General features: G+C 45.4%; 1 pseudogene; it reads right to left on the reverse strand.

The window, feature by feature from the left end:
* The window catches only part of LOC102981174 (tubulin epsilon and delta complex protein 2-like), a 20,352-nt pseudogene extending 11,656 nt beyond the window's left edge, over positions 1 to 8,696 (reverse strand).
* Positions 8,697 to 13,699: the final 5,003 nt, after the last annotated feature.

Here is a 13,699-nt window from a genome sequence, read left to right on the forward strand (position 1 = left end):
AAATGAAACTGAGTTATTTGTAGTGAGGTGGATGGACCTGGAGTCTGTCATACAGAGTGAAGTAAGTCAGAAGGAGAAAAACAAATACTGTATGCTAACACATACATATGGAATCTAAAAAAAAAGGTTCTGAAGAGACTAGGGGTAGGACGGGAATAAAACACAGACGAACTAGAGCATGGACTTGAGGATATGGGGAGGGGGAAGGGTAAGCTGTGACGAGGTGAGAGAGTGGCATGGACATATATACACTACCAAACGTAGGGTGGATAGCTCGTGGGAAGCAGCCCCATGGCACAGGGAGATCAGCTTGGTGCTTTGTGACCACCTAGAGGGGCAGGATAGGGAGGGTGGGAGGGAGGGAGACGCAAGAGATATGGGAACATATGTATATGTATAACTGATTCACTTTGTTGTAAAGCAGAAACTAACTCACCATTGTAAAGCAATTATACTCTATAAAGATGTTAAAAAAAAGAAAGAACTCAGCTCAAATCCTCCCACTATTTGCTGGTCATGTGATTTTAGGTTATCATGGCAGCCATGAAAGGGTGCCACTCTGACCTCCTGCTTCAGGAGCATAACTGAGGGCCCACCTCCTGCCCCTCTGGATTCACCACTGCATTTGCACCTAGGCTGCGTTTCCCAGGGGCTGCTCCCAGCCAGTGAGTAAGCGCAGTCAGAGTACTAGTGCAGGCCCTCCCAGGGACATGCAGGACTCCTCCAACGGGCCACCTTGGCTGGAGGACTCCTCGTTGGCCTGGCTGAGACTTTCCTAGAGGTCCTTCTATGTCTCCTCCACAGGGTCCAGACTGGCATCGCCACCTGAAGGTGCGCTCTGCCTTCTCCTGCCCCCTCCTCTGAGCCTTTCCCTGGCAGTTCCCCCCATACGGTTCTGGCACTTCTTTTTTTTTTTTAACATCTTTATTGGAGTATAATTGCTTTACAATGGTATGTTAGTTTCTGCTTTATAACAGAGTGAATCAGCTATACATAATACATATAGCCCCATATGGTTCTTGCACTTCTAATCCCATCTTGGCATCTGCTTCTTGGAGGACCCAGTGAATTAACACAGCTAGTCACCTAACCTCTCTCTGGCTCCGTTTCCTCATCTGTTAATTCCCTTTAGGGTTGCAGTGAGGATCAATGTGAATAACCTCGGAAACGTGGCCGGCATCCTGCACCCAAGAGCTATCATTCATTCCCAGCTTTTCGCCTTCACATCGCCCACTCCTGCTCCTTCCCATTGACTGTCTCTGTTGCGGTATCTTGTAGCTCTTCCCTTCGGTTCCCAAGGTATCAACTAGCTCGATGCACCCCTCCCGCCCCCCACAATTCCCCTGTGTTAATATACTAACAAGAGCAGTGTTTTAACATGAGCCCTCTGTGGCATAACCTGTAGTCATTGTAATGATAGAACAGCTTAAAAAAATCATGAAATGACAATGTATCTTTGGCTCCCTCCTAGGTGCCCTTTCTGCCTCTCTGTTCTGACTCCTTCCATGCTGGGAGGAATAGACTTTAGCTGTCTCTTCTCTGCTCCCAATAAAACCTGTTGTCACGGAGGACGAACCAGTGAGGGTGCCTCGTGTCTCTTCTGTATTTAGCTGCCTTTTCCTCCCGCCCATAGGATGGGCCCCCCGGGCAGCTGACGGTAGGAGCGATGGCTCTGGCTGCCTCTCCACGCTGCTCTGGATCTTCCTTTAAGCACTTCATTCCCAAATGGCAGCCCCTCCTTTCTAGATGGGGCCTGAAGTTCTACTCGCACCAAAGTGGTGGCCAAATAGAGTCGATCTTGCTTATCTCTGCTTCAGGCACAGCACGTAGAAGGCTCTGCTTGGTAGACAGGATGGCCTTAGTGTAGGCAGCTGATGGGCAAAGTCCACCCTCTCCTCTGCTGCTGGAGCCCCTCAGAATGTCTCCTTTGCCGTCTAGACCTCTCTGGGCTGGCCCATGGCAACTCATAAATGGCCTGATCCTCTAGGGCAGACCTGCATTCATTCAGCTGGACTTCTGAACTAGGGCTACACTGAGTGTCTTTGCTTAGTTCTTAGCTGAATTGAACTTTCTGAACCTTCTGGAATCTCCCCGAAAACACCCAGCCCTAACCCTTCCTTTCAGTACTTTCTGTTGCAGCGGTACATATTAGAGTTCTCGGCAATATTTTACCAAAAACCGCCTTCCTCTGTAGAGCCCAACAGCCCAGGAGCTCCTTTAAACTGGGCTGGGAGGACCGTGCGCTGCTTCTTGGCCTTTGGTAAGCCGCTATTTCCGGGGCCTTCAGGACTCCCATGCCTGGGCTCGTTGCCCCACCCAGAGTCGGACAAGTGAAAAGTTGAAAAACAAAGAATGATGAGACAGAGAGAGTAAACGCTGCTTATTGTAAAAAGTCAAACCATAAACAAGCCTAGGGAGCAGACATGGTGGGTGCTCCGCCCGTATCTCTTGGCCTTCACCATTCCCATGCGTGCTAGTGGCGTCCTCCTCCAAGCCCCCGCGACTGTCGTCCTGAGGGCTTCCTTGGGCAGAATGGGGAGTAAATGCCCCACGAGTGGCTCTCAACCATTGATGGCAGAAGCTGGTATGTAACTACTCCGTCTCCCTTCCCCCTAGGGTGGGACGGGTCTAAGGCAGGTTCGACACCAATTTCCAGTTGCCTCAGTTGCCCACAGTGATGACCTGCTCGCTAACAGCCCCCCCACTTCCCTCCTAGTGCTTCTTGAGTCTCTCTCTCATTTCAACTACTCACATCAAATCCTCATCTCCAGGTCTGCTTCTAGAGGAACCCAACCTAGAACAGCCCGTATGCTATACAATATTGTCTGAAAATAGCCCTTCACATTGCTTACGACAATGAACTCCCATTTTTTTTGCCCGTATACCTTCCTTAGTACGCGCCCCCATTATATTCATACTTGTTTATTTATAAATGATATCCTTTCATTAACCAGTATATTAAGTCATGGGCTATGCCTTGGGCCAGCTTTGTATCCATATTTTTAATAGGTACCTGGATAATTTTGAGGTCTTTGAACAACCTCTTTTCAGATCTGACTAGATGGTCATTGTTTTGACTTCGACCGTGGTGGACAAAGAAGGTTCTAGAAAATGGAGAAATGCATCATTTGTTGCATTGCGAGAAGGAGAACTCATTTTCTGGTTGTTTGATTCTTCTTGCCTTATCAATATTATTTCCAAGCAGGGTTTCCTTTGTGGGATTCTTCAAAGTCACCTGTTTATTTTAAGAGGGCTGGTTTCATTATAACTAGAGACTAGAATCTGTAAACACACTTTACCTTATAAATGCTGCAAAATGCTGAAAGCAAATGACGAGGCTTATCATCCCTTCAACTGAGGAATTCCCACTCTGTCTTCAAAGTCATTTGAGGATTCTTGTCTTGTGACTGTCTGACCTCCAGACAGGGGGAGGGTGGTGGCATGAATCCGTATATTACCTACTAGTTGAGTTTATTTTCTTATTCTTTGAATCAAAAATAAATCTAGTCGAAGTTAGCGTCTTTCCTCCCCCTGCTGCAGTGGATCATCTTGACCACCCCTTGAGATGTGCACCCCTACCTTGGGGGCCACTGGTTTGCTTGCATCTGTTCCGCATTCCTCCGCCTGTTTTTCAAGAGCCTCCCTGCCCTGCACCCACCTCTCCAGGACACACTGTTCCAGTCAGTCCAGCCTCTTCCCTCCACTAGCCCTTTGTTTGTTCCCAGTTCTGACGTGGGCCCTCCCTCCCGCCCCAGTTCCATCCATGGAACTGTCAGGTGTTTTCATCTTTCCTCTCCCATGGGCTTCCTCACTGTGCTCCAGACCCCTGGAACATGTCTAGCCCTCACCACACCTTTTTTTTTTTTTAATGTACCACCTACTTATTTGTCTGTAGCTGGGCTCTAACAGCTGCCCACAGGCTAGAGCCACTTGAGTGCAGAGAGGACAGAGAGCTAATTGGAGGTGACGCTTAATCCTGTTAAGTGGCGCCAGATCCTACATCCCATAACCAGCCCAGGGGCCCGAGGATCCTCTGGGCTCTGTTCTTCCGGCTCTCCCAGCGTCTGTCTCCTCTGGTAACTGGCTGGGGAGTGTAAACATTAATTGGTCTATGGCACGCAGGTAGTAAGGAAGCCATAGAGAAATTACTCCAACTCCTAGCTGAGAGGATAGAACAGTGCCGGGCTCAGGGTGAATTAGGCTACATTCCTCGTGGATTACAGCTTCTGTTCTGCCTTCCAGACTGAGTCAAACACATTCATAATAAGACTTTTTGTTTTAAGCCCACATTTATTTTTTGAAACTAGATCTCCCAAAGCATAGAATTAACCTACTTATTTTTTTTACAGCTTTATTAAGATATATTTCACATACTATATAATTCACCCATTTAACGTGTACAGTGGGCTTTAGTAAATTGACAGAATTGTGCAGTCAGTTCATGTGATGTTCAGTTTTACGTGTCAGGTGGGCTAGGCTACAGTCTCCAGTTATTCAATTAAACGCTAATCTAGGTGCTGTGTGAAGGTGTTTTGTAGATGTGATTAAAGTCCACAATCAGTGAACTTTAAATAAGGGAGATTATTTTAGATAGTCTGGGTAACCCTGATTCAGTCAGGTGAAAGGCCGTAAGAGCAGATCTGGGGTTTCCCAGGAGAAGAAGGAATTCTGCCTGCAGACTGCAGCTTTAGCTCATGCCCGGGAATTCCAGCCTGCTCTTCCTGATGGCAGGCCCTATGGATTTCAGACTTGCCTAGCCAGCCCCACAGTCGCATAAAGTAACTCTTCATGCGCTTAGAGTCCTAACCACTGGACCACTAGGGAATTCCCTAAATCTCTTAATGTATGTCTCCTATCATTTATATGTCTCTGGTTGAACCCTGATTGATACAAACTCACTTTGAAAATACCAGAACAAATTTCCATTTCCCGTAGGAGCCTGCTTTTCTTTTCTGGGATCTCTTGCAATCTTCTGCCCTTTTGCTCTGTGTTCTTAAGGGTGTTTCTATCTTCCCTCCTGCCCACAGGGGCTAAGTCTTGGATTTAATCTTCATTGTATGTAGGTACGGTCAAAGAAATTTTCACCACCACCAGAACAGTTTGTTTGGACTCTATTTGAAATCTTTCCTGTTGCGATTTCCTCTAGAAGGTAAATTTCATGGGGAAGGGGGAAGGATCTTAGTCTGCTCTGCTTATTAAGATACCTCAAGAGCCCAGAACTGTGCCTGACACATAGTAGATGCTCAGTAAACATTTGTTGAATGAATGAATGCCCACAGTGACGTGTAAACTTGAAAGAAGGAGAGGGTCTTCTTTTACATCCTCCATAAAAGCCTAACGGTGTAGAAGCAGCGAGGTACTTTGTGGTAAATTACAAAAACGGCCACAAATCCTTCCCTTCTCCTAAAAGCTGGAGTCTATTTCTCCATCTCTCAAATCTAGGCTTGGCTGTGTGAATTGCTTTGGTCAATAGGACATGAACAAATGTGATATAAGCAGAGACTTGAAAAGCGCTTAGGTATTGGGGCTTGGAATTGGAACTCTAACACGACCATGAGCTAGCCTACTAGTGGGTGACAGGCTACAAAGAGAACCAAGGCATCCCATCTGACAGCGTACCAACCACCAGACATGTGAGTGAGGCCATTCTAGATCATTGAACCAGCTGCCAAACTATAAGCTGAACACAGACACGTGAGCCAGTCCAGATCAGAAGGACTGCCCAACTGACCCATTGGCTCATGAGCCAAATAAAATGTTTGTGGTTTTAAACTGCTAAATTGAGGTCATTTTTTACACAGTAATAGATAAACGATACAGTACTCAATAAATTCCCAAGTTCAGATAAAGGTACGTCATCCCAGTTCGCAAATATTGTGTGCCTGCTATATGCCAGGCTCTGTGCTTGGCACCAAGAATAAGAAGATTAAAAGATGTGGATCTTGAAAGCCTCCTTAAACATGACACCAAGAAACGAGTGACTAACGAAAAAAATTTGATAAATTGCTTTTCATCAAAATTTAAAACTTTTGGGCTTGAAAGGGCACCATCAAGAAAGTTAAAAGACAACCCACAGAACGGGTGAAAATATTTACAAATTATGTGTCTGATAAGGGACTTGATTCCAGAATATATAAAAAACTACCATTCAATAATAAAAAGTTAACCCAATTTAAAAATGGGCAAGGGATCTGATTCGACATTTCTCCATAGAATATATACAAATGGTAATAAACATATGAAAAGATGCTCAACATCATTAGTTATTAGAGAAAAGCAAATCGAAACCACAATGAGATATCACTTTACATCACCTAGGATGGCTATAGTAAAAAACACACATAATAGCAAGTGTTGGCGAGGATATGGAGAAATTGCTGGAGGAAATGTAAAACGGGGCAGCTGCTTTGGAAAGCAGTTTGGCAGTTCCCCAAAATGTTAAACACAGAGTTACCATATGACCTAGTCTGGATCGTACTCTGACACCAGTCAACCAGTTCTCCAATTCTCCGGACACCAATTGGATGTCCAACAATTCAATTTAATTCTGACACTAGCTACCTGGAGTTAGTGACAGAGTCCACAGATTTAAGGGTTCAGTCCCACAAGACTGCCCCCGTTGCCAGTTCAATGTCCTGGGCCACCCGTACTTCTGGCTATAAATTGTAGGTTCCCACGACCCCCTCCTTAAGTTCAATAGTTTGCTAGAATGGCTCACAGACTTCAGGGAAATACTTTACTTACATTTATGGCTTTATTATAAAGGATACAACTCAGGAATGGCCAGATGGAAGAGATACACAGAGCAAGGTATGGAGAAGGGAGGGAGCATAGAGCTTCCATGCCTTCTCCAGGCACACCACCGTCCCAGCAGGTTCATGTGTTCACCAGCCTGGAAATTCTCCGAATCTCATCGTTCAAGAGTTTTTATAGAGTTCCATCTCCAGCACCACCTCCCTTTCCCAGAGGGGTTGGTGGGTGGGGCTGAGAGTTCTAACCCTCTGAGCACTTGGTCTTTCTGGTGATTGGCCCTATCCTATAGCTATCTGGGGGGGGGTGGGGGCGGGGTGGGTCCCACTCTAAGTCACCTCATTAGCATACACTCAGGTGTGATTGAAAGGGGCTGGTTGTGCATAGCAAAAAACCCCACAAATCCTGTCACTCAGGAAATTCCAAGGGTTTTAGGAGCTCTGCCAGGAACTGTGGGCAAAGACTAAATATATTTTTGTATTATATGACACCCAGAAATTCCACTCCTAGATATATACCCAAGAGGAATTAAAACATGCATCCACACAAAAGCTTCTATGTGAATGTTTACAGCAGCATTATTCATAATAGCCCAAAAGTAGAAACAACCCAAATGTCCACCATTTGAAGAATAGATAAGTAAAATATGATATATTCATAAAGTGGGATATTATTTAGCAATAAAAGGAATGAAGGTCTGGTAAATGCTATAACATGGATGACCCTTGAAAACACTATGCTAATGGAAAGACGCCAGACGCACCAAAAACATACATGGTATGATTGTATTTAGATGAAATGTCCAGAATAGGCAACTGTATGGAGACAGAAAGTAGATTACTGGTTGCCAAGGGCTGGGAGGGTTGGCAGGAGTGGAGACTGACTGCAAATGGCTACAGGGCGATAAAAATGTTCTAAAATCAGTTTGTGGTAGTAGTTGTACAACTCTTTGAATATATTAAAAGACGTTAACTTGTACACTTTAGATGGATGAATTGTATGGTATGTGAATTATATCTCGATAAAGCTCTTCTCACAAAGTTGAGCAAGTTGGCCAAAGGCGAACAGTTATTAGTAGATAAGCTGGGTTGGGACTTGAGTCCAGGTCCTATCTGCACACTGTCTTTCTTTCTGTTTGTATCTCAGATATGCCTAACATATTTATTTATCTCAAGACCAGTGTGCATAGAAAAATGCATAATAAGATCTAACACATGTATAACAATGTTTTATAATCCACCTTCTTTTTTTAACTTTAAAATAGACTGCGAGCACTTTTCCATGTCATGACATAGTCTTCTACCACATAAAATTTAATAGCTACGTAGTATCCCGTTGTATGGCTGAACCTTAATTTGTCCAACCAGGTCCCTATGATTTGAATGGTTGCTAATATGGGGCTATTATCAAGCTCAGTGCTATAAACAGGCTGGTGGGCTTTCTATTTTTGATAGCGTCTATGACCTTTTTTCACTGACCAGTGTAGGGTTTCTCTCCTTATAAAACTTTTTACTAAAGCATGATGTACATATATGAAAGTGTCCATATCGTAAGTGTACAAGTGGCCATGTTTCAGAAACAGCAACCCTGTGTAACCAGCATCCAGCTGAAGAAACAGAACATGACCAGCACTTCAGAAGCCCCCTCCTACCCTCCATATCTTTTTTGCTTTTTCAGTTGAATATCAGGTGGCAGTACATCAAATTGGCAAATGCAACACACCCCCTTTGGAGCAGAGCCAGTAAAGATGTCACGGATTACTGCTTAACGTGCACTTGTGTCTCTCTATTCTGTTTGTGCCTTGGCTGTCCCGCTTTCAGTGCTCTGATATCTAGTAACCTTAATCGTCACCTGAGCATCACCTCGACCTTGAGTTTCCATGTTTTGGGTAGCTTCAGGAGCTGAGTGGGCAGCTGGCGAGTTAAGCTGGCATGGGTGAGTGGCATGACCGGGCATGTGGTGCCATCTTCCCCGCCCTACACGCCTGACAGTGCGTGTAAGGAGGGCCTAAGTGGTTGTGAGCGAGGGCCAGACGTTCTATGCTAGTGGATCTCGAACTTGGCTGCATATTGGAATCCCTGGAGGGCTTTAAAATATAATGATGCCTGGGACCCACCCCCAGAGATTCTGATTTAATTGGCTTGGGGTATGGCCTGGACATGGAGATTTTTTTTAAATACCCAGATGATTCCAAAATGCAGCCAAGGCTGGGAACCCATGCTCTACACTTGGATTCTCTTTGGCTTTTGTGGGTGTACTGCTTGGTGTCAACATTAGCTGAAGATTAAATGCCAGGTCTCACTGACTCCATAATATTTTTGTAATACACTGCAACTTATTTTGGCTTTCTTTAGAGGGTTTGTGCAATACTATTTTGACAAACATCGCACTCTCTTAGATTGAACTGACATTCTCTAAGATGGCTGTGGGTACACCAGGTCATTTAGCCTGAATGGGAATTAAGATGTCTTAAAACAATAATGAGTTACCAGAGTCACTCCTTAAGCATATTTATGTATTTTCCTGTCTCTCCTGCTGATGATGTGCCTTGGTGTAATAATGTGCTCTCCGGAAGAAACGATGGTTTCAGATGCATAAATTGCCCAAGGGAGATTTGCAAAGCCATCATGCCTGATCCATCTAAATTGTTCCCTGTTTCCTGCAGAGGATACGAGCCTTTAGAAGGGCACTCTGCAGGCAGGGGGGACTTTCCCACACAGAGGCCCAGAGAGCATACTTGAAAGATGATTAAAGAAAGTTTCTTTTATAAGTTACCTTCAAGAGGGAAAAGGAAATACCTGGTTTATGAGTCAAAACCAATGGGCTGAGCAAATATCAGACAAAGGGAGGAGAAAGGAGTTTGAGCAAAGCGAGAAGGGAGATGAGTCTGGAGTCAGTTGGTGCTTCCAGGGTGTGAAAGACATGTGGCTGATCCCCAGTAGAGGGAAAAGGCAAAACTATGGAGACAGTGAAAAGATCAGTCGTTGCCAGGGGTTGGGACGGGGAGGGACGCGTAGGCAGAGAACAGGGGATTTTTAGGGCAATACTTTTGTCCAAACCCATAGAATGTACAATACCAGGAAGAGTAGCCCCCAGCTCGCTGCAACGAAGACCCAACCCTGGTGGGGTTGTTGGCAGGTGTAAGCAGACCTACCCAGGTACTGAGGCGCACGAGCAAGTGTCATCCGCGTTAGACAGAAAGGGTAATAAACAGTGAAGGCAAGAGTGCAGATATGGAAACGCCTCCTGATTCCCAGGGAAATGTCCTGCTCTCCTCAATTTCACCCTCCTAAATGTTTGCACGAGAATGCTGATGCATGAGCTGGAGTGCCTAGGAACCCCTTCCTTTCTCAGGGAGTGCTTGGTGGACCCTGGCCAGAAGGTCAGCTCCAGCAGAGCTCAGAGTTGATGATACACTTTCCCACACATGATTTCGAAGCAGTGGTGGGTTCTGTCTTGTATTTTTACAACCAACGGAAAGAATCTATTTTGGAGAAAACAGGCAAAGAGGGAGCTGAGGATAGTAATTTTGTACCCTGCTCTGTAATTTAGTCTGGTATTCTCTGCTGAAGGAGAAAATAGTCCCTGTGTTAACAGACAGTAGAGGTTGAGAGAAAGATGGGTCAAGGAATTTGGATCCTGGTCCTGGAATTTTCAATGTGTTAGGAAGAGAGGACATACTTTTAACTTTTTTTCCCATTTTAAACATCATAGAAAGACATTGCTTATTTGTGGAGGAGTCAGATGTACAGATTCAGCTATAGATGGATGGATAGATAGATAAATATAGCAGGGTGGGCAGTGTAAGAACAGATAGATGAGAGGAAGTGAGAGTATTGGCCAAGAGCATAGATTCTGAAGACAGACTGCTGCCTGTGACAGCCACAGCTGTCACTGACGAATAAGTGACCTTGGCAGGTTATGCAACCTCTCTGTGCCCCGGCGTGCTCATCTGTAAAATGACATAGTAAGAGTACATACCTCATGGAGCCTGGCACAAAGTACGCCAATCAAATTTCACTTTAATTTTATTATTATCAGGATATTACGAGAGAACCGATGAGGCCTATCTACCCCAGCCTGAGGAAGTCAGAGAGAATCACCTCCCCGATCAGGGGAGATGGTAGCCTGGGCCGAGTCTCAGATGATGAATATGAATTGGCAAGACAGGACGGAGACAGAATTCTCATTCTTGGCAGAGGAGTGGGGTCTGCGGGTGAGAAACATGTTTGTAAGGAAGGTTGTTAAGCGATTTGTATTTTTTGAATCATCATTCCCTCCATGTTTGGAAAATAGGTGAACACATATGTGGAAGTCACAATGTGGTTTTTGGTTTTTTTTTCTTTCCCTTCCAGTCCACAGGATGACTGCAGTATAAGGAGGTTCAGAAACATCTTGTAATGTCTCCTAGTCTCCTCCCCAGGGTCTGTAGTCTACAGTTTGGAAATCATTGCTGGAGTCTGCTGTATCCTGGGCTCAGGTCCTGCTTTCCTTCGACAGTGCTATCCACATGGAGAGCCATTGAAGGTTTTCAAATGGAGGAACCGTGGGGGAAATGATTACTCAGCATCCATTTCAACCTCCTTTCAGTGTGCCTTTACATGTAGCAGAGTCTACAGATCTAATACTACATTTCCCAGACTCCCTGGCAGCTGAGTAATTTCAGTTCCACCAGCCAGATGCGGTCACATGAGACAAATTCAGACCTCTTCTAAGTGGGGAAAGAGGCACGGTGGGAAGCTTATGTTTTGCGGGTGCATCTTACAACAGGTCTGGTGTGCCTCTGAAGCCAGTGGTTCCAGCAGTGGCTTCCTGAATCCCCACATCACATCTGAGGTCGGGACCCTGGAGCCAGCTGCTGCGAGGGCAGCTTGCCAGTTTGCTTACACAACACTTTCCTGAGGGTGGTGGTTTGCTGTCAGGAGAACCAAGTTAGCACACGTCTGGGGTCTGCTGTATCCTGGACCCAGGCCCTGCTTGCTTTCCACCCCTCTCCAGTGCAGGGTCAACCCCACTTCCCCGTCTCCTTTCCCCTGCCCGTGGCCCTTCCTTAGAGTCACCTGGTCTCTACCACAGCTTTGGGAAGGGAATCTGCACTGGCATCTCGGTTACTTTCCTCCCAGGAGGAACCTGGGCTTCTTATGCAAATTTCTCTCCTCCCACTTACGCAGATTTGACCATTCCCCTGCCTTTAAGCTAGTCGCTTGTTTAACCTTAAAAAGAAAATAAAAAAGGACAATTGCCTCCCCAAATACCTTGCCACAAAGTGATGCCACTTGGGGCGGAAAGAGTGATATAGGCTTGTGGGGAGATGCTGATACTGCAGGCCAAATGATCAGGTAAATAAACTAACTGAAATGGACAGGCAGGAACTTCCAGGTAATTTATAAAGAAAGCAAGTTGTGGCCAGAGTAAGGAGCTGCCCTCTGAAGCAGAAGGAATACTATTTCAGGATCTGGAACTTAAAGAGAAATGAGATAGAGTAGATGATAGCTCTGACCTGGGGTGGGGTGGGAGAGTTTCCAGTCTCGACAGTGTCCCCATGTGAACTGTAGGGGTCTGCTCTGCCCTCAGAGGCCTGGCCGAGGGCCCCAAGCGGGGGCTGAAATCCAGGCCAAGCCCCCCTCGCCAAACTGCGGTCCCCAGCATGGGGCTGTGTGCTCCCAGAGGAAGGAATGGGCCCCTTTTAAAATCCACATTATGGTAGTTCTATTTGTAGTTTTTTAAGGAACCTCCATACTGTTCTCCATAGTGGCTGTATCAATTTACATTCCCACCAACAGTGCAAGAGGGTTCCCTTTTCTCCACACCCTCTCCAACATTTGCTGTTTGTAGATTTTTTGATGATGGCCATTCTGACCGGTTTGAGGTGATACCTCATTGTGGTTTTGACTTGCATTTCTCTAATGATTAATGATGTTGGTCATTCTTTCATGTGTTTGCCGGCAATCTGTATATCTCCTTTGGAGAAATGTCTATTTAGGTCTTCTGCCCATTTTTGGATTGGGTTGTTTGTTTTTTTGTTATTGAGCTGCATGAGCTGCTTGTAAATTTTGGAGATTAATCCTTTGTCAGTTGCTTCATTTGCAAATATTTTCTCCCATTCTGAGGGTTGTCTTTTGGTCTTGTTTATGGTTTCCTTTGCTGTGCAAAAGCTTTTAAGTTTCATTAGGTCCCATTTGTTTATTTTTGTTTTTATTTCCATTTCTCTAGGAGGTGGGTCAAAAAGGATCTTGCTGTGATTTATGTCATAGAGTGTTCTGCCTATGTTTTCCTCGAAGAGTTTGATAGTGTCTGGCCTTACATGTAGGTCTTTAACCCATTTTGAGTTTATTCTTGTGTGTGGTGTTAGGGAGTGTTCTAATTTCATACTTTTACATGTACCTGTCCAGTTTTCCAGGACCACTTATTGAAGAGGCTGTCTTTTCTCCACTGTATATCCTTCCCTCCTTTATCAAAGAAAAGGTGACCATATGTGTGTGGGTTTATCTCTGGGCTTTCTATCCTGTTCCATTGATCTATATTTCTGTTTTTGTGCCAGTACCATACTGTCATGATTCCCGTAGCCTTGTAGTATAGTCTGAGGTCAGGGAGCCTGATTCCTCCAGCTCCATTTTTCGTTCTCAAGATTGCTTTGGCTATTCGGGGTCTTTTGTGTTTCCATACAAATTGTGAAATTTTTGGTTCTAGTTCTGAAAAAAATGCCAGTGGTCATTTGATAAAATCCACATTAATGGGTCATAGGGGCCGTCCTAGTTCGCCGGTGATGGGACAGAGAGAGAGGCCCAGACGTGCCCGTGTCAGCGCCTCCTGAGAGCTGGAAGCGTGCTCCCTCCCCCAGCCTCCAAAGCATGGAGGGCGGCTGGATGTGCAGAGCTGTGTGCCCAGCCCTCTCCCAGCTCTGCCTGAGACAGCAGTTTGCCCTTTGATTACATAACCACACGGAAAG

Source organism: Physeter macrocephalus, chromosome 21 (genome assembly GCF_002837175.3).
Source record: "Physeter macrocephalus isolate SW-GA chromosome 21, ASM283717v5, whole genome shotgun sequence".
Lineage (NCBI taxonomy): Eukaryota > Metazoa > Chordata > Mammalia > Artiodactyla > Physeteridae > Physeter > Physeter macrocephalus.